This window comes from Nicotiana tomentosiformis, chromosome 4, assembly GCF_000390325.3.
Source record: "Nicotiana tomentosiformis chromosome 4, ASM39032v3, whole genome shotgun sequence".
Lineage (NCBI taxonomy): Eukaryota > Viridiplantae > Streptophyta > Magnoliopsida > Solanales > Solanaceae > Nicotiana > Nicotiana tomentosiformis.
This window is the reverse complement of record NC_090815.1, coordinates 42473587-42481169: the sequence shown is the minus strand read 5'-3', so window position 1 is coordinate 42481169 and position 7583 is coordinate 42473587. Positions and strand designations below refer to the sequence as shown.

At 41.0% G+C, this 7583-nt stretch overlaps 1 long non-coding RNA gene across 1 annotated transcript; it reads right to left on the bottom strand.

Moving 5' to 3' along the window:
• Positions 1 to 3527: 3527 nt before the first annotated feature.
• Positions 3528 to 5875, bottom strand: LOC138910625 (uncharacterized). The gene is made up of 3 exons (XR_011415758.1): positions 5188 to 5875; positions 4925 to 4985; positions 3528 to 4621 (listed from the first exon to the last, which is right to left on the bottom strand). It is a non-coding gene; the product is annotated as an uncharacterized lncRNA (long non-coding RNA).
• Between the last annotated feature and the right edge of the window lie 1708 nt (positions 5876 to 7583).

Genomic DNA, 7583 nt, shown 5'->3' with positions numbered 1-7583 from the left:
CACAACATTGGCTTTACCGGGATGGTACAATATCTCGACGTCATAGTCTTTCAGTAATTCAAGCCACCTACACTGCCTCAAATTCAACTCCTTCTGCTTGAAGATGTATTGTAAACTTTTATGATCTGTGTAGATGTCAACATGGACGCCGTATAAGTAGTGCCGCCATATCTTTAAAGCATATATTACTGCAGCCAATTCCAAATCATGAGTCGGGTAATTCTTTTCATGCTTCTTCAATTGTCTTGATGCATAAGCAATCACCTTCCCACGTTGCATCAATACGCACCCCAAACCTATACCTGAGGCATCACAATATACCACATAACCTTCTGTTCCTTCTGGGAGAGTGAGCACTGGCGCGGATGTCAATCGATTCTTTAGCTCCTGAAAACTATATTCACAAGAATCAGACCACTGGAACTTGGTAGCTTTCTGTGTTAACTTAGTCAATGGTGCTGATATAGAGGAAAACCCTTCTACAAACCGCCTATAATATCCTGCTAGCCCCAGGAAGCTGCGGACTTCTGATGGTGTTGTAGGTCTCGGCCAATTCTTCACTGCATCGATCTTCTGAGTGTCGACACTAATACCCTCATCAGATATCACATGGCCAAGGAATGCTACTGAGTTCAGCCAGAATTCACATTTAGAGAACTTAGCATATAACTTATGATCCTGAAGGGTCTGTAATACTATCCGCAAGTGGCCCGCATGTTCCGCCTCCGAACGAGAATACACCAGAATGTCATCAATGAATACGATCACGAACACATCAAGATAGGGCCTGAATACACTATTCATGAGATCCATAAAAGCTGCTGGGGCATTTGTTAGCCCGAACGACATCACCAAGAACTCAAAGTGCCCATATCTTGTCCGGAAGGCCGTCTTTGGAATATCCTTCTCCTTAACCCTCACCTGATGATACCCTGAACGCAAGTCAATCTTGGAGAAATACTTGGCACCCTGGAGTTGGTCAAATAGGTCATCAATCCTTGGAAGTGGATACTTGTTCTTTATTGTAGACTTATTCAACTGTCGATAATCGATACACATCCTTAACGACCCATCTTTCTTCCGCACGAATAAGACTGGCGCACCCCAAGGTGAAGTGCTAGGCCTAATGAAACCCTTATCCAGCAAGTCCTTCAACTGCACCTTCAACTCTCGCAACTCTGCCGGGGCCATCCTGTATGGAGGGATAGAGATCGGTTGAGTGTCAGGCAATGCATCAATGCTAAACTCAATCTCCCTTTCAGGAGGCAGGCCTGGGAGTTCATCCGGGAAAACATCTGGAAATTCATTGACCATGGGGATTAATTGTAGAGTAGGAGGCTTTGCCTCCACATCCCTCACGCGAACAAGATGATAAATGTAACCTTTTGAGATCATCTTCCTTGCCTTAAGATAGGAAATAAACCTACCTTTCGGCGTTGCAATATTCCCCTTCCATTCAATGGCGGGTTCATCAGGAAACTGAAACCTAACCATCTTCGTACGACAGTCAACATTTGCATAGCATGAGGCCAACCAGTCCATTCCCATTATCACATCGAAATCAACCATTTCTAACTCAAATAAATTTGCCGAGGTTTTATGACTACAAATCATCACAGTGCAACCCTTATATACCCTTCTAGCAATCACAGAATCTCCTATCGGAGTGGATATCGCAAGTGGTTTACTTATCAATTTAGGTTCAATGCCAAACTTATTAGCCACAAAGGGTGTAACATATGATAAGGTAGACCCCGGATCAATTAGTGCATATACATCATAAGAAAACACAGACAATATACCTGTAATGACATCCGGAGATGACTCGAGATCTTGTCGACCTACTAGAGCATAGGTTCGATTTTGAGCACCACTCGAACTCGGCATTGTACCTCTACCTCTACCACGACCTGTCGACTGTTGAAAACCTTGTGTTGGAGGTCGAACTGATAAGGAAGAACCAGACACAGATCCAGTCGGCTGAGCCATACCACCACCTCCTCTGTTAGGACAATCCCGCATCATATGGCCATGCTGTCCGCAAGAATAGCACGCATCGGAACCTCGACGGCACAGTCCAAAGTGGGCCTTGCCGCACTGATCACAACGAGGTGTTGGGGGTCTCGTTTGACTAGTATCTCTATGAAATTGTGAGCCTGATGCCCTCGAACTCTGACCTGAACCAGAATAGGTAAATCGATCATACCGAGGCCTCTGAAACTGTGGAGGAGCACTAGCTATAGGTGGCGTCGAACTCCTCAAATATTGGGGCCTGATACTGCCTCTGAACTCATTAGAATACCCTGCCAATCTCGCCTCTTATGCTGGCCCCTATCCTGCTCCCTATCTGCCCTTTGCTGGCGCTTACGATCCTCTAGGGTCTGGGCATAAGCCTGAATACGGGAAATATCCATGCCCTCTACCAAGGAGGCTGTTGTGCACTCATTTATCAGATGTGGTCCCAACCCGTTCACGAACAGATGCACCCTATCACTCATCTCTGACACCATATGGGGAGCATACCTTGCTAAAGAGTCAAACTGTATACTATACTCTCGTACACTCATATTACCCTGTCGAAGGTTCAAGAACTTATCAGCTCTAGCTCGTCGTATCTCAACTGGCAAGTAGTGACGAAGAAAGGCCTCAGAAAATTCCTTCCACACGGCTGGAGGAGCGTTCGGACCCCTAGATCTCTCCCAACTATCATACCAGAAAATGGCTAAATCCCGTAACCGATAAGAAGCCAACTCTACTGCCTCCGTATCACTAGCATGCATAACCCGCAATGTACGATGAACCTGATCAATAAATGTTTGTGGGTCCTCCTTGGGGTCTGATCCGGTAAACACTGGAGGGTCTAGGCTAATAAAATCACGAACTCTCGCACTAACTGGTTTATCAGCAGCACCGGTATTCTGCCTTTGAGCCTGAGCAGCTACCAAGCTAGTCAACAACTGCACTGCACTGCGCATATCGTGGTCTGTAGTGCCAGACGGTGGAACTGGATGTACTGGGTGCCTCCTAATATCCTCTGGAGGAGACGGAGAGGTATGAGATGGCATCTCACTCTGAGCCTCACTTTGGCCTGCTCTGGCTGGAGGCACCTGAATGTTACCCTCGCCCACAGCTATATCAAGCCGTTTACTAATCGCTTGCTTCCTAGTCGAAGGCATCGCTGAAAGAAATCAATGTGAATATTAGATATGAACATTTACGACTCAACTCTACGAACGATCTAGATTTAGGAAGAAGGTAACAACCCTAGATGTCACGTAGCCTCCTGATTATAAATGTGGCGCGCTACACATCCATAATCAAAACTCTACTAGACACGGCTCATAGACAATCCTAGGACAGACTTGCTCTGATACCAAGTTTGTCACGACCCAACTGGAGGGTCATGACTAGCACCCGGGCCATACTTGCCGAGCACCAACGTACATTTTATCTAACCTTCCTTATTATCTTTAAGGGCCGACAAGATCAATATAAATAGTAGACATGGATCATGAACATCCAACAATGAAAGATAATGTCATGAACATACATAACATGGGACGACAAGACTGTCAAGAACTATATATAAGGTACGAGCTAACATGATGCCATGAAAGACTATACAACAAAAAATCAGCCGACAAGGCATTCTAAACCATACATAAGTCGACACCTGTCTATGAGCCTCTAAAGTTACATCAGTGCTACAACATTGCCGGAACAGGGCCCCGACATACCCATAATGTCAATAACAAAAATGCATACCAAGACCACGGCAAGTCCGGAGAAAGGATCTTGCCAATAACGCTGAACCGGATAGCCTACTGTGATGGGGGAGCTGCGTCTACCCGTCTATCAGGACCTGCAGCACGACATGCAGGGTCCACAAATAAAAGGACGTCAGTACGAATAAAGTACTGAGTATGTAAGGCAGAATAGCATAAGTAAGAACAATAATGTAAACAGTGATAGGGAATATACAACCTGTGACATCTGGGTACCTCTGAGGGCTACTAACATGAAATACATGATACATACATATATATATACATAAACTTTTAAAACATATGCCTTTGTGGGCATCATCATCATCATATCATACCCGGCCGTAATAGGCTCGGTAAAACGTACCCGGCCATCATAGGGCTCGGTAGAATCGTACCCGGCCACGTGGAGCTCGGTAAAACCCAACTGATCAGTGGTTGCACAATAGGTGCCATACCCGGCCAACTATAGCGTGGCTCGGTAGAGTAAAATAGATACATATATATGATGCATGCTGGACTCATTGGAATCACATTTTGAACCTTTTGGAGTGACGTAAGGTCGGTATCCTTCGTACATGTTATTAGGATTAACCCTTCATCAAGAATCTTATAAGAATAAGGAGCTACCAACAACATTGATAATATAAGAATAAGAGAAGTAACATCAATATTAATCGTTTCATAAGAAGGGCAGCAATGTAAGTACTGCTAGCTTCTAAGAGTAGAGTATCTTTGGGAGCTCGTTCATTACATTATGTACAATTGGAGTCGTGCAAAATAATGAAGGGGATAGCCTCACATACCTTGTATATACTGCCCAACCTCAAGCTATGCAAATGTCACGACTCCTTAGTCTACAATAAGACAAATGACACTATCATTTTCGTTTAAGCGTCGTAACTATTATGTATCGACCACAACCTATTTTACGATGAAATGGACAGCACCTCCCCTATTTATATGACTTCACACAAGTCAATACAATCACCAAACAGCCCAAACAACATCATTAATAATCATATTGAGCCTCCAAAACAGTCCACCAACCAACAACATTACTACCAAGCCTTTCGATATATATTTCACAAGTTCTAGCTTCAATGACTTAGCTGCAACTTGGATAATCTTAAATATCTATAGAGTAAGGGGTTCCTTACCTTTAAACAGAAAGAACAACTCCAATTTGACCTTAATGTTCCACGAAATATCCCTCAAATTCTGCCACAAGAACAAGGAAGCGAAACTAGCAATCAATTTGGGCTTTTCGGAACTAGAATTACTTTAGAAGACTTGAAATCACCTAGGGTTGATATTAAGAACTTTAAGGAGTATTTACAGAACATAAAACACTTAAAACAACCTCCAACACGAGCTGGAACAACACAAAAATCAGCAACAACAAGAAGAACAAGAAACTTACTAGCGCCACGGGATTCCCGACACTTGATTTGTGTTGTTTGCCCTTTGTTTGGGTCTTGGATCATGAGAGAACCTTGAGAGAGTGTTTTTAGGTGTCTAGGGTCTGAAGAGAATGAAAATTAATGAGTTAAAACGGGGTTAAAGGGTCTGATATATATCAATATATCTCAACCGCCTATGTGGGCCCCATAGAGAGCTGCTTGGCGCACTCTCACAAAAACGCGAATATCTCTCTATTCCGAGATCGTATCGACAAACGGTTTAATGCGTTGGAAAGTAGACTCATAGATCTTCAATTTGATAGGAAGATCACCCCATAATTCCATGTACATTGGGAGAAAACTGTAGTAACATTTGACCTAAATTTTATGTAAAATTATAAACATAAGTTGCGACAACTTTTATCGACTTTTGTTTCATAACTCTCTTGACTTCAAGACTTATGATATGGATATTATATTATTCAAATACATTAAAACATAACCTCTTGGGACAATTAATCACCTCTAGTTTTACCCGAAAATGCGGGTTACAACATCCTTGATTCGTTTCACTTCTAATACTTGTTAACCACTCTTATACACCCTTGTATCGTTTAAGACCAATAGGATTAACTTCTTATCATCTCAAAGATAATCTCTTCTTGGATTTACGTCGACTAACTTATGGAATGATCTAAGGTACGCAAATTTGGGTTGTAACAATAATGTAGTTATAAAGACACGTGATTTCACTTAATACCAATTGATAAATATGAAGATTAATAACATAAATGAACTATAAAGTAAAACAAACCAGTGTTAGAATGGAACTCAGCCCTTGAATTTGGATACCCTCGAACTGGTTGATGTAAGAAAAATTAAAATATAACAAGCTGATGAACAATAGTATAAACGAGAAAGAGAATTATATTGCTTTGATATCTGTGAACAATGTGTGTTACAGATGATTACAACCCCCCCTTTAAATAGTAGAGGAATTCCATTTATGGTATAATTCTAATTACAGAAGGAAATCCCATGATTAGCTAATTAACCGTTTCTGATTTGATCCGTTCCAAGATTTACGCCATGATCCTCGACCAGTCACGGATATCTCGCGTTTATGTTATTGTGCTATCTTCGATCTTGCTCGATGTCTATCTCATTTGGCTTCTATAGCTACTAGCCTCGATCTCGACAGCTACCTCGATTCTGAACTCGGTACCTTATCCTCGTGATTTAGTATGTTCCGTTACGAGGCCATCCTTCGATGCAACCTTCCGGTCTCGGTCAAATAGTAAAATCAGACGGGCCCGATTTTAACCGTATACACACTATAAATAATTATTGGTATTTGTGATTTAGTCGATATTAATTAACAAATTATTGGGTATTCGACACAACTACGTTTCCTACAATATAAGCTGAAAAATGAACTAATATCAAGTCCAAATCTGATAGCCTGTTTGGCCAAACTTCTAAAATCAACTTATTTTTAAAAGTGATTTTCTCAAAAGTATTTTTAAAAAAATAATTTTTGTGAGAAATAATTTGTGTTTGGCTAACTAATTTAAAAATTACTTTTAAAATGTAATTAGTATTTGATCAAGTTTTTAAAAAAATATTTTAAGTGTTAGTACTTTTGGGAAAAAGTTTTTTTTTTTTTTTTCTTATCAAAAACTACTTCTTATCTACTAAAAAATACTTCGTTCTCTTTCTAAAAGATTGCAAAACACTTTAACTTTGGAAGGTCACAAATTGCTTGTGCCATCTTCTTTTTTTGGCAACCGAAGTCAATGATAAGCCTTGTTTTGAGACAACGGAAAGTGGAAGCACTTGTTTACAAAATCCAAAGTAGAAAAACAAAATTATAAAAATATCAAAAGAGCAAAACAAGATAAGAGAAAAAGATACAGTGGTCCCAATCTTATCTGTAAACAAAAATCAAGACAGGTGTCGGTAAAAGACATCTCCTTTTGGATCAGCAAACGATAGCCACGAGAAGAAAGATTCTAGTGGAGCGCACCCCTGGTATACGGACTACAAAGGAGATGCTGAAATCAGTTGACACGTGGCGATCAATAAGAACTGGACAGGTTGGCATGGATGTTCTCCGTTTGTTTAGACTTTAGATTGCAAGTTGAGCTTTTCATTTCACTTTTTGCTTACTGGACCCCACCCAATTCAATGTGTGCGCTGAAGTGGCAGCTGCTGCTTGTCTCCAACGTTGGACCCATACCCACGTGCTATAATTGACATGTTTAAATGCTCTCGTCTCATGTTGCAACTCAAACACTATGAAGAAGTTCGTTGAAAAATCAACATATTTGAAGTGAAGCCGACAAAACATTTTGAACATGAGTTCGAATTCTGGTTATGAAATTGCTTATGTTAGAAAGCGTTTTACTTTATAATA